The sequence below is a fragment of the Scomber japonicus genome, chromosome 3, assembly GCF_027409825.1.
Source record: "Scomber japonicus isolate fScoJap1 chromosome 3, fScoJap1.pri, whole genome shotgun sequence".
Taxonomy (NCBI): domain Eukaryota; kingdom Metazoa; phylum Chordata; class Actinopteri; order Scombriformes; family Scombridae; genus Scomber; species Scomber japonicus.
In genome coordinates this window covers 3,182,501-3,202,500 of record NC_070580.1, presented here as the reverse complement: position 1 = coordinate 3,202,500, position 20,000 = coordinate 3,182,501, and positions in this window count along the sequence as shown.

Sequence of the window (20,000 nt, the reverse complement as noted above, 5' to 3'; positions counted from 1 at the left end):
AGATAGATAGATAGATAGATACAAAGATAGATAGATAGATAGATAGATAGATAGATAGATAGACAGATAGATAGACAGATAGATAGATAGATAGATAGATAGATAGATAGATACATAGATAGATAGATAGATACATAGATACTGGTAAAACAGACAGACAGGTAGAATTAGTCAATCACAAAAAGGTAGGTCAGTTCAGCCAATCACAAAAAGGTAGATCAGATTCTGCCCAGCAACAGGTTGCCATGGTCAGCTAAGGCCCTGCGGTTGCTATGGCGATTTCAGGATCTGCCTTGAAAAATGTCTCAACATTCTAAAAGATTTGGCTTCTGACAAGGTTCCGAACAATTGCAAACTGTGAGAAAACCGTAACTCCTGTCCAAAAACCGAAAACACCGTGAGAGACACAGAAGCCGGCAGATTCTGACAGTGTTTATTTTATTCAGATATTCCTTAAAATGAGCGAGTAAGCTCAGTGCGAACACAGAGTGAGATTCTTTTGAAATAAGAAGACGATTACATTAGGTTTAATGGGGAGCGAGACAGGTATTGCCGCCGGTCTCGGCCCCCCCGTTTAAATTTTGTGCAGATCCCGCCTGTCAAAGTCACATTTTATGAATCCCAACACCTATGTCTGCATTTTGACAAAAAATTATTTGTCTCCTTTTTACGGTTTGGCCGTGAGCTCGAGTTAAAAATAAAAATGAAGGTTATGGTTTACTGCTTCTCACACTCTAGCTAACTGCTGCTTCCACTCTAACTTTGACGAAAAAGTGATTTCCACTCCTCGTTTGACTTCTCATAGTTTGAAAAGTTTACATGTTATGTTAAAATAGTTTGTATTTGTCCAGAGAGGACAAATTTTCCTCCGTTTTGAAGTTTTAATCACGTTTCTACGTGCACGTATGAGCGAGCTAGGTGACTCTGAAAAAAGGTGAAATTTTGTGTTTTTAAAAAAAAATTCCCATTCATTTTCAATGGAGAATTATTCCCGGTTTTTTGGGAATAACTTTGGGAAACTTTGGAATTTCAACACCAAAAGTCATAGCACCCATCCCCCGATCGAGCCGCACGTTTTGATATATATATTGTCGGGGTTTTCTCAAAGCTGCGGGAGGAGTTACGCGCCGAAAAACGGCGGAAGAAGTTGAAAAATAATATTAAGTATGGAGAAGATTAATAGTTGCCTCGGGCTTCGCCCGAGGCATTCCTCTCCAGCTTCTGGAGTGGAATGCCTCGGGGCTTGAACCCCGTGGCACTAACTAGAAAATTCCAGGGAAATTTTGAGTGCCACGGGGCTACTGCCGGGACGAGTACACGATTTATTTCCAGTGTTCAAAAGTCACCCTGATCATATAACACTAAGTAACTTTTACTGTGGCAGTATTAAGTACATCTTACTAGTCAGTATCAAGTGTAACAGTAGATGTAAGCAGAGAGTAGCAACATGCACTAACTCTAAGCACTACACTACATCACTTTACACTTCACATATACTCTGTGATAGCACAATACAATGTGTATTAACACAACACAAACACACACACACACGCACACACACACACACACACACACACACCTGCCTGGCCTGCATTTGAGCAGTAAGAGTGTCAATAACTGATGTTTCCACTCTAACTTTGAAGAAAAAGTGATTTCCACTCCTTGTTTGACTGCTCATAGTTTGAAAAGTTTACATGTTATGTTAAAACAGTTTAGTGTTGTGAAGAGAGCACAAGTTTTCCTTCGTTTTAAAGTTTGAATCACATTTCTATGTGCAAGTATGAGAGAGCTAGGTGACTCTGAAAAAAGTTGAAATTTTGTGTTTAAAAAGAAATTCCCATTCATTCCCAATGGAGAATTATGCCTGTTTTGTTTCGGGAATAACTTTGGGAAAAATTGGAATTTCAACACCAAAAGTCATAGCACCCCTCCCCCGATCGAGCCGCACGTTTTGATGTATATATTGTCGGGGTTTTCTCAAAACTGTGGGAGGAGTTACGCGCCGAAATTTGGCAAAAGAGAATTGTAAAGTAAACACTAGAAAATTCCAGGGAAATTTTGAGTGCCACGGGGCTACTGCCGGGACGAGTACATGATTTATTTCCAGTGTTCAAAAGTCACCCTGATCATATAACACTAAGTAACTTTTACTGTGGCAGTATTAAGTACATCTTACTGTTCAGTATCAAGTGTAACAGTAGATGTAAGCAGAGAGTAGCACACAGAGCACAAGGCAGTAGCAACATGCTGACTCTATGCACGACACTACAGCACACACACACACACACCTGCCTGGCCTGCATTTGAGCAGTAAGACTGTCAATAACTGCCGCTTCCACTCCAACTTTGAAGAAAAAGTGATTTCCACTCCTCGTTTGAATGCTCATAGTTTGAAAAGTTTACATGTTATGGAAAAACAGTTTAGTGTTGTGAAGAGAGAACAAGTTTTCCTTCGTTTTAAAGTTTGAATCACATTTCTATGTGCAAGTATAAGAGAGCTAGGTGATTCTGAAAAAAGATGAAATTTTGTGTTCAAAAAGAAATTCCCATTCATTCCCAATGGAGAATTATGCCGATATTGTTTCGGGAATAACTTTGGGAAAAATTGGAATTTCAACACCAAAAGTCATAGCACCCCTCCCCCGATCGAGCCGCACGTTTTGATGTATATATTGTCAGGGTTTTCTCAAAGCTGTGGGAGGAGTTACGCGCCGAAATATGGCAAAAGAGAATTGTAAAGTAAACACTAGAAAATTCCAGGGAAATTTTGAGTGCCACGGGACTACTGCCGGGACGAGTACACAATTTATTTCTTATTTCCAGTGTTCAAAAGTCACCCTGATCATATAACACTAAGTAACTTTTACTGTGGCAGTATTAAGTGCATCTTACTGGTCAGTATCAAGTGTAACAGTAGATGTAAGCAGAGAGTAGCAACATGCACTAACTCTAAGCACTACACTACATCACTTTACACTTCACATATACTCTGTGATAGCACAACACAGTGTGTATTAACACAACACAAACACACACACATACACACACACATACACAAACACACACACACACACACACACACACACACACACACACACACACACACACACACACACACACACACACACCATACCTGCCTGGCCTGCATTTGAGCAGTAAGACTGTCAATAACTGACGCTTCCACTCTAACTTTGAAGAAAAAGTGATTTCCACTCCTCGTTTGACTGCTCATAGTTTGAAAAGTTTACATGTTATGTAAAAACAGTTTAGTGTTTTGGAGAGAGCACAAGTTTTCCTCCGTTTTAAAGTTTGAATCACATTTCTATGTGCAAGTATAAGAGAGCTAGGTGATTTTGAAAAAAGATGAAATTTTGTGTTCAAAAAGAAATTCCCATTCATTTCCAATGGACAATTGTGCCTGTTTTGTTTTGGGAATAACTTTGGGAAAAATTGGAATTTCAACACCAAAAGTCATAGCACCCCTTCCCCGATCGAGCCGCACGTTTTGATGTATATATTGTTGGGGTTTTCTCAAAGCTGCGGGACGAGTTACGCGCCGAAATATGGCAAAAGAGAATTGTAAAGTAAACACTAGAAAATTCCAGGGAAATTTTGAGTGCCACGGGGCTACTGCCGGGACGAGTACACGATTTATTTCCAGTCTTCAAAAGTCACCCTGATCATATAACACTAAGTAACTTTTACTGTGGCAGTATTAAGTACATCTTACTAGTCAGTGCCTGTTTTGTTTTGGGAATAACTTTGGGAAAAATTGGAATTTCAACACCAAAAGTCATAGCACCTCTTTCCCGATCGAGCCGCACGTTTTGATGTATATATTGTCGGGGTTTTCTCAAAACTGTGGGAAGAGTTACGCGCCGAAATTTGGCAAAAGAGAATTGTAAAGTAAACACTAGAAAATTCCAGGGAAATTTTGAGTGCCACGGGGCTACTGCCGGGACGAGTACACGATTTATTTCCAGTGTTCAAAAGTCACCCTGATCATATAACACTAAGTAACTTTTACTGTGGCAGTATTAAGTACATCTTACTGGTCAGTAGCAAGTGTAACAGTAGATGTAAGCAGAGAGTAGCACACAGAGCACAAGGCAGTAGCAACATGCACTAACTCTATGCACGACACTACAGCATTTGACGCTTCACACATACCCTGTATTAGCACATAATATAGTGTGTACAAACACTCACACACAAAGACACACAAAGACACACACACACACACACACACACACACCATACCTGCCTGGCCTGCATTTGAGCAGTAAGACTGTCTATAACTGACGCTTCCACTCTAACTTTGAAGAAAAAGTGATTTCCACTCCTCGTTTGACTGCTCATAGTTTGAAAAGTTTACATGTTATGTCAAAACAGTTTAGTGTTTTGGAGAGAGCACAAGTTTTCCTTCGTTTTAAAGTTTGAATCACATTTCTATGTGCAAGTATAAGAGAGCTAGGTGACTCTGAAAAAAGAAGAAATTTTGTGTTCAAAAAGAAATTCCCATTCATTTCCAATGGAGAATTATGCCTGTTTTGTTTTGGGAATAACTTTGGGAAAAATTGGAATTTCAACACCAAAAGTCATAGCACCCCTCCCCCGATCGAGCCGCACGTTTTGATGTATATATTGTTGGGGTTTTCTCAAAGCTGCGGGACGAGTTACGCGCCGAAATATGGCGGAAGAGAATTGTAAAGTAAACACTAGAAAATTCCAGGGAAATTTTGAGTGCCACGGGGCTACTGCCGGGACGAGAACAGCAGAGAGTAGCACACAGAGCACAAGGCAGTAGGAACATGCACTGACTCTATGCACGACACTACAGCACACACACACACACACACACGCGCACACACACACACACACACACACACACCATACCTGCCTGGCCTGCATTTGAGCAGTAAGAGTGTCAATAACTGATGCTTCCACTCTAACTTTCAAGAAAAATTGACTTCCACTCCTCATTTGACTGCTCATACTTTTAAAAGTTTACATGTTATGTTAAAACAGTTTAGTGTTGTGAAGAGAGCACAAGTTGTCCTTCGTTTTAAAGTTTGAATCACATTTCTATGTGCAAGTATAAGAGAGCTAGGTGATTCTGAAAAAAGATGACATTTTGTGTTCAAAAAGAAATTCCCATTCATTTCCAATGGAGAATCATGCCTATTTTGTTTTGGGAATAACTTTGGGAAAAATAGGAATTTCAACACCAAAAGTCATAGCACCCATCCCCCGATCGAGCCGCACGTTTTGATGTATATATTGTCGGGGTTTTCTCAAAGCTGCGGGACGAGTTCCGCGCCGAAATATGGCAAAAGAGAATTGTAAAGTAAACACTAGAAAATTCCAGGGAAATTTTGAGTGCCACGGGGCTACTGCCGGGACGAGTACAGCAAAGAGTAGAACACAGAGCACAAGGCAGTAGGAACATGCACTAACTCTATGCACGACACTACAGCACACACACACACACACACACACACACACACCATACCTGCCTGGCCTGCATTTGAGCAGTAGGAGTGTCAATAACTGACACTTCCACTCTAACTTTGAAAAAAAAGTGATTTCCACTCCTCGTTTGACTGCTCATAGTTTGAAAAGTTTACATGTTATGTTAAAACAGTTTAGTGTTGTGAAGAGAGAACAAGTTTTCCTTCGTTTTAAAGTTTGAATCACATTTCTATGTGCATGTATGAGAGAGCTAGGTGATTCTGAAAAAAGATGAAATTTTGTGTTCAAAAAGAAATTCCCATTCATTTCCAATGGAGAATCATGCCTATTTTGTTTTGGGAATAACTTTGGGAAACTTTGGAATTTCAACACCAAAAGTCATAGCACCCCTCCCCCGATCGAGACGCACGTTTTGATGTATATATTGTCGGGGTTTTCTCAAAACTGTGGGAGGAGTTACGCGCCGAAATTTGGCAAAAGAGAATTGTAAAGTAAACACTAGAAAATTCCAGGGAAATTTTGAGTGCCACGGGGCTACTGCCGGGACGAGTACACGATTTATTTCCAGTCTTCAAAAGTCACCCTGATCATATAACACTAAGTAACTTTTACTGTGGCAGTATTAAGTACATCTTACTGGTCAGTATCAAGTGTAACAGTAGATGTAAGCAGAGAGTAGCAGACAGAGCACAAGGCAGTAGCAACATGCACTAACTCTAAGCACTACACTACAGCACTTCACGCTTCACACATACCCTGTATTAGCACACAACATAGTGTGTACAAACACTCACACACAAAGACACACACAAAGACACACACATACCTGCCTGGCCTGCATTTGAGCAGTAAGACTGTCAATAACTGACGCTTCCACTCTAACTTTGAAAAAAAAGTGATTTCCACTCCTCGTTTGACTGCTCATACTTTGAAAAGTTTACATGTTATGTAAAAACAGTTTAGTGTTTTGGAGAGAGCACAAGTTTTCCTCCGTTTTAAAGTTTGAATCACATTTCTATGTGCAAGTATAAGAGAGCTAGGTGATTCTGAAAAAAGATGAAATTTTGTGTTTAAAAAGAAATTCCCATTCATTTCCAATGGACGATCATGCCTGTTTTGTTTTGGGAATAACTTTGTGAAAAATAGGAATTTCAACACCAAAAGTCATAGCACCCCTCCCCCGATCGAGCCGCACGTTTTGATGTATATATTGTCAGGGTTTTCTCAAAACTGTGGGAGAAGTTACGCGCCGAAATTTGGCAAAAGAGAATTGTAAAGTAAACACTAGAAAATTCCAGGGAAATTTTGAGTGCCACGGGGCTACTGCCGGGATGAGTACAGCAGAGAGTAGCACACAGAGCACAAGGCAGTAGGAACATGCACTAACTCTAAGCACTACACTACAGCACTTGACGCTTCACACATACCCTGTATTAGCACACAACATAGTGTATACAAACACACACACACACACATACCTGCCTGGCCTGCATTTGAGCAGTAAGAGTGTCAATAACTAATGCTTCCACTCTAACTTTGAAGAAAAAGTGATTTCCACTCCTCGTTTGAATGCTCATAGTTTGAAAAGTTTACATGTTATGGAAAAACAGTTTAGTGTTGTGAAGAGAGAACAAGTTGTCCTTCGTTTTAAAGTTTGAATCACATTTCCATGTGCAAGTATAAGAGAGCTAGGTGACTCTGAAAAAAGATGAAATTTTGTGTTCAAAAAGAAATTCCCATTCATTTCCAATGGAGAATTATGCCGATATTGTTTTGGGAATAACTTTGGGAAACTTTGGAATTTCAACACCAAAAGTCATAGCACCCCTCCCCCTATCGAGCCGCACGTTTTGATGTATATATTGTCGAGGTTTCCTCAAAGCTGCGGGAGGAGTTACGCGCCGAAATATGGCAAAAGAGAATTGTAAAGTAAACACTAGAAAATTCCAGGGAAATTTTGAGTGCCACGGGGCTACTGCCGGGATGAGTACAGCAGAGAGTAGCACACAGAGCACAAGGCAGTAGGAACATGCACTAACTCTAAGCACTACACTACAGCACTTGACGCTTCACACATACCCTGTATTAGCACACAACATAGTGTGTACAAACACTCACACTCAAAGACACACACAAAGACACACACATACCTGCCTGGCCTTCATTTGAGCAGTAAGACTGTCAATAACTGACGCTTCCACTCTAACTTTGAAAAAAAAGTGATTTCCACTCCTCGTTTGACTGCTCATAGTTTGAAAAGTTTACATGTTATGTAAAAACAGTTTGGTGTTGTGAAGAGAGCACAAGTTTTCCTTCGTTTTAAAGTTTGAATCACATTTCTATGTGCAAGTATGAGAGAGCTAGGTGACTCTGAAAAAAGATGAAATTTTGTGATCAAAAAGAAATTCCCATTCATTTCCAATGGAGAATCATGCCTATTTTGTTTTGGGAATAACTTTGGAAAAAATAGGAATTTCAACACCAAAAGTCATGGCACCCATCCCCCGATCGAGCCGCACGTTTTGATGTATATATTGTCGGGGTTTTCTCAAAGCTGCGGGAGGAGTTACGCGCCGAAATATGGCAAAAGAGAATTGTAAAGTAAACACTAGAAAATTCCAGGGAAATTTTGAGTGCCACGGTTGCTAGGCTACAGTTGATAAGCATCCTTCAAATTCAAGTTCCAAAACAGCGATGCTGCGCGCGCACGCACGCACGCACACACACACACACGCACACATACACACACACATCAGCTGACACATCAGCGTGATTTTATTACAGCGGAGGGACAGAGGAGACCCGGCACAGGGACAGAGGAGACCCGGGAAGGACAGAGGAGAGCCGGCTAAGGGACAGAGGAGAGCCGGTAGAGGAGCGGGGAGTGAAGGCAGCAGACGCTGCTCTGCCTGCTCTGCCGGACAGGTGAGTAACATCAGCGCTGCTTCACATAAAGTGTTATAACGTTACCTGCTGACATTCAGCTCACTGTCTAGTTAGTCAGTACTATATGTTATATGTTTGTTTACTGACATGAAGACATAGAAACACAGGTTTGCTATCATAATATGATTATTTACAGTTGTTAACTACTGCTAGTTTTATTACATAAACAGATTAATACACAGATAAACACATTGACTTTATTCATCCCAGATTTGATTTAGAGCAGCATGTTATCAGTATCTATAATATGATGTTTGTTTCATTCAGATCAAGGTCTGCTCATTTCCTAAACTAAAATAAAATCTGCACATTTTTTCTATTATTATTATTATTATTATGTATAATATAATAATAATAATTATATTATTATTATGATTATTATTATTATGTATAATATAATAATAATAATTATATTATTATTATTATTATTTATTATTATTTATTGTTGTGATTAATTATTATTATTATTAATAATAATAATTATATTATTATTATTATTATTTATTATTATTATTATTATTTATAATAATAATAATAATAATTAATAATATAATAATAATAATACTTATTATCTTATTATTATTATTATTATTATTATTATTATTATTATTATTATTACACATTACTGTAGCATCACATCAGTCTTCTCAGTTATCCAGTAACAATGACATGAGACTAATAATGGCTCTGTATTTATTCTCTTTAAAGGCATCCCAGACCCTGCTCCTCAGACCTGGACCCTGCTCCTCAGACCTGGACCCTAACCCTCACAGCAGTTCCCCTGCCCCAGCTCTCAGTTCTATTCCCCTCAATAAATGTATTTCCCTTCAGTCATGCCTCCTCTCCTCTGTGTCACACACTTAGAGTAACAAGCTTCAACTAACAACTGAGTATCTAACTATATAAGACTAACTAACTATGTCATTTATAAATATGTTTGTGTACATGTTTATTATTTCTACTGATATTGTGATTGTTCTGTTTTATACTGATAATAATACATAGATAGTCATTTTACTCTATTACAAACACCCATGTGTTATTTTCCATATTTATTTTAATACAGTGTGAGTGACAGATCTCCACACACAGCAGCTTAGTATCACTACTCTTCTGTCTCTAAGTGCTTCATGTTGGAGGGAATCTACATCTCTGGCAGAAACGCCAGGCTGGCTGACCCTGGACTGGGTGAGGTGATGCTGTAGGTCTCCAGGTGATGAAGACAGGGTGAGGTGATGCTGTAGGTCTCCAGGTGATGAAGACAGGGTGAGGTGATGCTGTAGGTCTCCAGGTGATGAAGACAGGGTGATGCTGTAGGTCTCCAGGTGATGAAGACAGGGTGATGCTGTAGGTCTCCAGGTGATGAAGACAGGGTGATGCTGTAGGTCTCCAGGTGATGAAGACAGGGTGATGCTGTAGGTCTCCAGGTGATGAAGACAGGGTGAGGTGATGCTGTAGATCTCCAGGTGATGAAGACAGGGTGAGGTGATGCTGTAGGTCTCCAGGTGATGAAGACAGGGTGAGGTGATGCTGTAGGTCTCCAGGTGATGAAGACAGGGTGAGGTGATGCTGTAGGTCTCCAGGTGATGAAGACAGTAGGTTGAACATCATGCTTGGGTCTCTCATCAGACAGTGCAGCAGCTGATGAGACTGCTCAAGGTCCAGGTCCTGAATTATCTCCTGGAATGAGAAGATTGTTAATATTGTGTTAGTTCATAAGTCAGATTTTATCAGTTCAGAGGTAATGCTGTACTGATGTAATCTGACCTTATTTCACAGGATAGGAGTATTTATGGAGGGAATTTATGAAATAATAAAAACAAACAAAGCAACATACTTACTCAGCTGTAAGTCTGCTCACCTGTAGCTCTCCTGGTTTCAGGCTCATTCAACTGGTTGACCTCTGACCTCTGCCTCTTCCTCCCCCGCAGGAACAGAGTCACACCATGATAGTAATGACACGTACATAAAATCAGACATATTACCTGTAAACTTAAATATAAATATAACTATAAATATACTATCAATATATCACTCAAATATTAAGATTTTTTCTCATAGTTTTGCCGTACAACACAAAACAATACAATATTTTGTCCACAGTAAATGAATAATTAATCACTTCATTCAAATGACCTGACACAGTCACATTTATTTATTCATTTATTTATTTTTTTCATTTATTTATTTCTGTATTTCTAAATTTCCACATTTTTTTATGTCTGTCTCCAGATGTTAACGTGGTGGGCGATAATAACATTAGTCTTAAGGTCTAAGTTGTGTAAAAATCAGCGTCTGTCTCTCCTAAACACCCCCCCCCCCCCATCAAGTGTCACCTGTCAATCAAAGTCAACAGCTATACCATCGCTGAGCGCTTTCGGCCGCTAGCGCGGCCGAGCTAGCAGCCGTGTTGACTCGGTTAACTGGCAAAACAGACAGACAGGAAGAATTGGCCAATCACAAAAAGGTAGATCAGTTTAGCCAATCACAAAAAAGTAGGTCAGATTCTGCCCAGCAACAGGTTGCTAAGGTCAGCTAAGGCCCTGCGGTTGCTACGGCGATTTCAGGCTCTGCCTTGAAAAAAGTCTCAGAATTCTAAAAAGTTTGGCTTCTGACAAGGTTCCGAACAATTGCAAACTGTGAGAAAACCGTAACTCCTGTCCAAAAACCGAAAACACCGTGAGAGACACAGAAGCCGGCAGATTCTGACAGTGTTTATTTTATTCAGATATTCCTTAAAATGAGCGAGTAAGCTCAGTGCGAACACAGAGTGAGATTCATTTGAAAAGAGAAGACGATTACATTAGGTTTAATGGGGAGCGAGACAGGGATTGCCGCCGGTCTCGGCCCCCCCGTTTAAATTTTGTGCAGACCCCGCCTGTCAACTTCACATTTTATGAATCCCAACACCTATGTCTATATTTTGACCAAAAATTATTTGTCTGCTGTTTACGGTTTGGCCGTGAGCTCAAGTTAAAAATAAAAATTAAGGTTATGGTTTACTGCTTCTCACACTCTAGCTAACTGCCGCTTCCACTCTAACTTTGACGAAAAAGTGATTTCCACTCCTCATTTGACTGCTCATAGTTTGAAAAGTTTACATGTTATGTTAAAATAGTTTGTATTTTTCCAGAGAGAACAAGTTTTCCTCCGTTTAAAAGTTTAAATCATGTTTCTACGTGCACGTATGAGAGAGCTAGGTGACTCTGAAAAAAGGTGAAAAAAGGTGAAATTTTTGGGGTTTTTCAAAAAATTCCCATTCATTTCCAATGGAGAAATATTCCCGGTTTGTTGGGAATAACTTTGGGAAACTTTGGAATTTCAACACCAAAAGTCATAGCACCCCTCCCCCGATCGAGCCGCACGTTTTGATGTATATATTGTCGGGGTTTTCTCAAAACTGTGGGAGGAGTTACGCGCCGAAAAACGGCGGAAGAATAAAAAGAAAAAAAATAATATTAAGTATGGAGAAGATTAATAGTTGCCTCGGGGCTTCGCCCCGAGGCCTTCCTCTCCAGCTTCTGGAGTGGAAGGCCTCGGAGCTAGAACCCCGTGGCACTAACTAGAAAATTCCAGGGAAATTTTGAGTGCCACGGGGCTACTGCCGGGACGAGTACATGATTTATTTCCAGTGTTCAAAAGTCACCCTGATCATATAACACTAAGTAACTTTTACTGTGGCAGTATTAAGTACATCTTACTGGTCAGTATCAAGTGTAACAGTAGATGTAAGCAGAGAGTAGCACACAGAGCACAAGGCAGTAGCAACATGCTGACTCTATGCACGACACTACAGCACACACACATACACACCTGCCTGGCCTGCATTTGAGCAGTAAGACTGTCAATAACTGCCGCTTCCACTCCAACTTTGAAGAAAAAGTGATTTCCACTCCTCGTTTGAATGCTCATAGTTTGAAAAGTTTACATGTTATGGAAAAACAGTTTAGTGTTGTGAAGAGAGAACAAGTTTTCCTTCGTTTTAAAGTTTGAATCACATTTCTATGTGCAAGTATAAGAGAGCTAGGTGATTCTGAAAAAAGATGAAATTTTGTGTTCAAAAAGAAATTCCCATTCATTCCCAATGGAGAATTATGCCTGTTTTGTTTCGGGAATAACTTTGGGAAAAATTGGAATTTCAACACCAAAAGTCATAGCACCCCTCCCCCGATCGAGCCGCACGTTTTGATGTATATATTGTCAGGGTTTTCTCAAAGCTGTGGGAGGAGTTACGCGCCGAAATATGGCAAAAGAGAATTGTAAAGTAAACACTAGAAAATTCCAGGGAAATTTTGAGTGCCACGGGGCTACTGCCGGGACGAGTACAGCAGAGAGTAGCACACAGAGCACAAGGCAGTAGCAACATGCACTAACTCTAAGCACTACACTACAGCACTTGACGCTTCACACATACCCTGTATTAGCACACAACATAGTGTGTACAAACACTCACACACACACACACACACACACCTGCCTGGCCTGCATTTGAGCAGTAAGAGTGTCAATAACTAATGCTTCCACTCTAACTTTGAAGAAAAAGTGATTTCCACTCCTCGTTTCACTGCTCATAGTTTGAAAAGTTTACATGTTATGGAAAAATAGTTTAGTGTTGTGAAGAGAGAACAAGTTGTCCTTCGTTTTAAAGTTTGAATCACATTTCCATGTGCAAGTATAAGAGAGCTAGGTGACTCTGAAAAAAGATGAAATTTTGTGTTCAAAAAGAAATTCCCATTCATTTCCAATGGAGAATTATGCCTGTTTTGTTTTGGGAATAACTTTGGGAAAAATTGGAATTTCAACACCAAAAGTCATAGCACCCCTCCCCCGATCGAGCCGCACGTTTTGATGTTTATATTGTTGGGGTTTTCTCAAAGCTGCGGGACGAGTTACGCGCCGAAATATGGCAAAAGAGAATTGTAAAGTAAACACTAGAAAATTCCAGGGAAATTTTGAGTGCCACGGGGCTACTGCCGGGACGAGTACAGCAGAGAGTAGGAACATGCATTAACTCTATGCACGACACTACAGCACTTGACGCTTCACACATACCCTGTATTAGCACACAACATAGTGTGTACAAAGACACACACACACACACACACACACACACACACACACACACCTGCCTGGCCTGCATTTGAGCAGTAAGAGTGTCAATAACTGATGTTTCCACTCTAACTTTCAAGAAAAATTGACTTCCACTCCTCGTTTGACCGATCATACTTTTAAAAGTTTACATGTTATGTTAAAACAGTTTAGTGTTGTGAAGAGAGCACAAGTTTTCCTTCGTTTTAAAGTTTGAATCACATTTCTATGTGCAGGTATGAGAGAGCTAGGTGACTCTGAAAAAAGTTGAAATTTTGTGTTCAAAAAGAAATTCCCTTTCTTTTCCTATGGAAAATCATGACGATTTTGTTTTGGGAATAACTTTGGGAAAAATTGGAATTTCAACACCAAAAGTCATAGCACCCCTCCCCCGATCGAGCCGCACGTTTTGATGTATATATTGTTGGGGTTTTCTCAAAACTGTGGGAGGAGTTACGCACCGAAATTTGGCAAAAGAGAATTGTAAAGTAAACACTAGAAAATTCCAGGGAAATTTTGAGTGCCACGGGGCTACTGCCGGGACGAGTACAGCAGAGAGTAGCACACAGAGCACAAGGCAGTAGCAACATGCACTAACTCTAAGCACTACACTACAGCACTTGACGCTTCACACATACCCTGTATTAGCACACAACATAGTGTGTACAAACACTCACACACACACACACACACACACACCTGCCTGGCCTGCATTTGAGCAGTAAGAGTGTCAATAACTAATGCTTCCACTCTAACTTTGAAGAAAAAGTGATTTCCACTCCTCGTTTCACTGCTCATAGTTTGAAAAGTTTACATGTTATGGAAAAATAGTTTAGTGTTGTGAAGAGAGAACAAGTTGTCCTTCGTTTTAAAGTTTGAATCACATTTCCATGTGCAAGTATAAGAGAGCTAGGTGACTCTGAAAAAAGATGAAATTTTGTGTTCAAAAAGAAATTCCCATTCATTTCCAATGGAGAATTATGCCTGTTTTGTTTTGGGAATAACTTTGGGAAAAATTGGAATTTCAACACCAAAAGTCATAGCACCCCTCCCCCGATCGAGCCGCACGTTTTGATGTTTATATTGTTGGGGTTTTCTCAAAGCTGCGGGACGAGTTACGCGCCGAAATATGGCAAAAGAGAATTGTAAAGTAAACACTAGAAAATTCCAGGGAAATTTTGAGTGCCACGGGGCTACTGCCGGGACGAGTACAGCAGAGAGTAGGAACATGCATTAACTCTATGCACGACACTACAGCACTTGACGCTTCACACATACCCTGTATTAGCACACAACATAGTGTGTACAAAGACACACACACACACACACACACACACACACACACACACACCTGCCTGGCCTGCATTTGAGCAGTAAGAGTGTCAATAACTGATGTTTCCACTCTAACTTTCAAGAAAAATTGACTTCCACTCCTCGTTTGACCGATCATACTTTTAAAAGTTTACATGTTATGTTAAAACAGTTTAGTGTTGTGAAGAGAGCACAAGTTTTCCTTCGTTTTAAAGTTTGAATCACATTTCTATGTGCAGGTATGAGAGAGCTAGGTGACTCTGAAAAAAGTTGAAATTTTGTGTTCAAAAAGAAATTCCCTTTCTTTTCCTATGGAAAATCATGACGATTTTGTTTTGGGAATAACTTTGGGAAAAATTGGAATTTCAACACCAAAAGTCATAGCACCCCTCCCCCGATCGAGCCGCACGTTTTGATGTATATATTGTTGGGGTTTTCTCAAAACTGTGGGAGGAGTTACGCGCCGAAATTTGGCAAAAGAGAATTGTAAAGTAAACACTAGAAAATTCCAGGGAAATTTTGAGTGCCACGGGGCTACTGCCGGGACGAGTACAGCAGAGAGTAGCACACAGAGCACAAGGCAGTAGCAACATGCACTAACTCTAAGCACTACACTACAGCACTTGACGCTTCACACATACCCTGTATTAGCACACAACATAGTGTGTACAAACACTCACACACACACACACACACACACACCTGCCTGGCCTGCATTTGAGCAGTAAGAGTGTCAATAACTAATGCTTCCACTCTAACTTTGAAGAAAAAGTGATTTCCACTCCTCGTTTCACTGCTCATAGTTTGAAAAGTTTACATGTTATGGAAAAATAGTTTAGTGTTGTGAAGAGAGAACAAGTTGTCCTTCGTTTTAAAGTTTGAATCACATTTCCATGTGCAAGTATAAGAGAGCTAGGTGACTCTGAAAAAAGATGAAATTTTGTGTTCAAAAAGAAATTCCCATTCATTTCCAATGGAGAATTATGCCTGTTTTGTTTTGGGAATAACTTTGGGAAAAATTGGAATTTCAACACCAAAAGTCATAGCACCCCTCCCCCGATCGAGCCGCACGTTTTGATGTTTATATTGTTGGGGTTTTCTCAAAGCTGCGGGACGAGTTACGCGCCGAAATATGGCAAAAGAGAATTGTAAAGTAAACACTAGAAAATTCCAGGGAAATTTTGAGTGCCACGGGGCTACTGCCGGGACGAGTACAGCAGAGAGTAGGAACATGCATTAACTCTATGCACGACACTACAGCACTTGACGCTTCACACATACCCTGTATTAGCACACAACATAGTGTGTACAAAGACACACACACACACACACACACACACACACACACACACACCTGCCTGGCCTGCATTTGAGCAGTAAGAGTGTCAATAACTGATGTTTCCACTCTAACTTTCAAGAAAAATTGACTTCCACTCCTCGTTTGACCGATCATACTTTTAAAAGTTTACATGTTATGTTAAAACAGTTTAGTGTTGTGAAGAGAGCACAAGTTTTCCTTCGTTTTAAAGTTTGAATCACATTTCTATGTGCAGGTATGAGAGAGCTAGGTGACTCTGAAAAAAGTTGAAATTTTGTGTTCAAAAAGAAATTCCCTTTCTTTTCCTATGGAAAATCATGACGATTTTGTTTTGGGAATAACTTTGGGAAAAATTGGAATTTCAACACCAAAAGTCATAGCACCCCTCCCCCGATCGAGCCGCACGTTTTGATGTATATATTGTTGGGGTTTTCTCAAAACTGTGGGAGGAGTTACGCGCCGAAATTTGGCAAAAGAGAATTGTAAAGTAAACACTAGAAAATTCCAGGGAAATTTTGAGTGCCACGGGGCTACTGCCGGGACGAGTACAGCAGAGAGTAGCACACAGAGCACAAGGCAGTAGCAACATGCACTAACTCTAAGCACTACACTACAGCACTTGACGCTTCACACATACCCTGTATTAGCACACAACATAGTGTGTACAAACACTCACACACACACACACACCTGCCTGGCCTGCATTTGAGCAGTAAGAGTGTCAATAACTAATGCTTCCACTCTAACTTTGAAGAAAAAGTGATTTCCACTCCTCGTTTCACTGCTCATAGTTTGAAAAGTTTACATGTTATGGAAAAATAGTTTAGTGTTGTGAAGAGAGAACAAGTTGTCCTTCGTTTTAAAGTTTGAATCACATTTCCATGTGCAAGTATAAGAGAGCTAGGTGACTCTGAAAAAAGATGAAATTTTGTGTTCAAAAAGAAATTCCCATTCATTTCCAATGGAGAATTATGCCTGTTTTGTTTTGGGAATAACTTTGGGAAAAATTGGAATTTCAACACCAAAAGTCATAGCACCCCTCCCCCGATCGAGCCGCACGTTTTGATGTTTATATTGTTGGGGTTTTCTCAAAGCTGCGGGACGAGTTACGCGCCGAAATATGGCAAAAGAGAATTGTAAAGTAAACACTAGAAAATTCCAGGGAAATTTTGAGTGCCACGGGGCTACTGCCGGGACGAGTACAGCAGAGAGTAGCACAGAGAGCACAAGGCAGTAGCAACATGCACTAACTCTAAGCACTACACTACAGCACTTGACGCTTCACACATACCCTGTATTAGCACACAACATAGTGTATACAAACACTCACACACACACACACACACACACACACCATACCTGCCTGGCCTGCATTTGAGCAGTAAGAGTGTCAATAACTAATGCTTCCACTCTAACTTTGAAGAAAAAGTGATTTCCACTTCTCGTTTGAATGCTCATAGTTTGAAAAGTTTACATGTTATGTTAAAACAGTTTAGTGTTGTGAAGAGAGCACAAGTTTTCCTCCGTTTTAAAGTTTGAATCACATTTCTATGTGCAAGTATGAGAGAGCTAGGTGATTCTGAAAAAAGATGAAATTTTGTGTTCAAAAAGAAATTCCCATTCATTTTCAATGGAGAATCATGCCTATTTTGTTTTGGGAATAACTTTGGGAAAAATAGGAATTTCAACACCAAAAGTCATAGCACCCCTCCCCCAATCGAGCCGCACGTTTTGATGTGTATATTGTCGGGGTTTTCTCAAAGCTGTGGGAGAAGTTAGGCGCCGAAATATGGCAAAAGAGAATTGTAAAGTAAACACTAGAAAATTCCAGGGAAATTTTGAGTGCCACGGGGCTACTGCCGGGATGAGTACAGCAGAGAGTAGCACACAGAGCACAAGGCAGTAGGAACATGCACTAACTCTGTGCCCGACACTACAGCATTTGACGCTTCACACATACCCTGTATTAGCACACAACATAGTGTGTACAAACATTCACACACACACACACACACACACACACACACCTGCCTGGCCTGCATTTGAGCAGTAAGAGTGTCAATAACTGCCACTTCCACTCTAACTTTGAAGAAAAAGTGATTTCCACTCCTTGTTTGACTGCTCATAGTTTGAAAAGTTTACATGTTATGTTAAAACAGTTTAGTGTTGTGAAGAGAGCACAAGTTTTCCTTCGTTTTAAAGTTTGAATCACATTTCTATGTGCAGGTATGAGAGAGCAAGGTGACTCTGAAAAAAGTTGAAATTTTGTGTTTAAAAAGAAATTCCCATTCATTTCCAATGGAGAATCATGACGATTTTGTTTTGGGAATAACTTTGGGAAAAATAGGAATTTCAACACCAAAAGTCATAGCACCCCTCCCCCGATCGAGCCGCACGTTTTGATGTATATATTGTCGGGGTTTTCTCAAAGCTGCGGGAGGAGTTACGCGCCGAAATATGGCAAAAGAGAATTGTAAAGTAAACACTAGAAAATTCCAGGGAAATTTTGAGTGCCACGGGGCTACTGCCGGGACGAGTACAGCAGAGAGTAGGAACATGCATTAACTCTATGCACGACACTACAGCACTTGACGCTTCACACATACCCTGTATTAGCACACAACATAGTGTGTACAAAGACACACACACACACACACACACACACACACACACACACACCTGCCTGGCCTGCATTTGAGCAGTAAGAGTGTCAATAACTGATGTTTCCACTCTAACTTTCAAGAAAAATTGACTTCCACTCCTCGTTTGACCGATCATACTTTTAAAAGTTTACATGTTATGTTAAAACAGTTTAGTGTTGTGAAGAGAGCACAAGTTTTCCTTCGTTTTAAAGTTTGAATCACATTTCTATGTGCAGGTATGAGAGAGCTAGGTGACTCTGAAAAAAGTTGAAATTTTGTGTTCAAAAAGAAATTCCCTTTCTTTTCCTATGGAAAATCATGACGATTTTGTTTTGGGAATAACTTTGGGAAAAATTGGAATTTCAACACCAAAAGTCATAGCACCCCTCCCCCGATCGAGCCGCACGTTTTGATGTATATATTGTTGGGGTTTTCTCAAAACTGTGGGAGGAGTTACGCGCCGAAATTTGGCAAAAGAGAATTGTAAAGTAAACACTAGAAAATTCCAGGGAAATTTTGAGTGCCACGGGGCTACTGCCGGGACGAGTACAGCAGAGAGTAGCACACAGAGCACAAGGCAGTAGCAACATGCACTAACTCTAAGCACTACACTACAGCACTTGACGCTTCACACATACCCTGTATTAGCACACAACATAGTGTGTACAAACACTCACACACACACACCTGCCTGGCCTGCATTTGAGCAGTAAGAGTGTCAATAACTAATGCTTCCACTCTAACTTTGAAGAAAAAGTGATTTCCACTCCTCGTTTCACTGCTCATAGTTTGAAAAGTTTACATGTTATGGAAAAATAGTTTAGTGTTGTGAAGAGAGAACAAGTTGTCCTTCGTTTTAAAGTTTGAATCACATTTCCATGTGCAAGTATAAGAGAGCTAGGTGACTCTGAAAAAAGATGAAATTTTGTGTTCAAAAAGAAATTCCCATTCATTTCCAATGGAGAATTATGCCTGTTTTGTTTTGGGAATAACTTTGGGAAAAATTGGAATTTCAACACCAAAAGTCATAGCACCCCTCCCCCGATCGAGCCGCACGTTTTGATGTTTATATTGTTGGGGTTTTCTCAAAGCTGCGGGACGAGTTACGCGCCGAAATATGGCAAAAGAGAATTGTAAAGTAAACACTAGAAAATTCCAGGGAAATTTTGAGTGCCACGGGGCTACTGCCGGGACGAGTACAGCAGAGAGTAGCACAGAGAGCA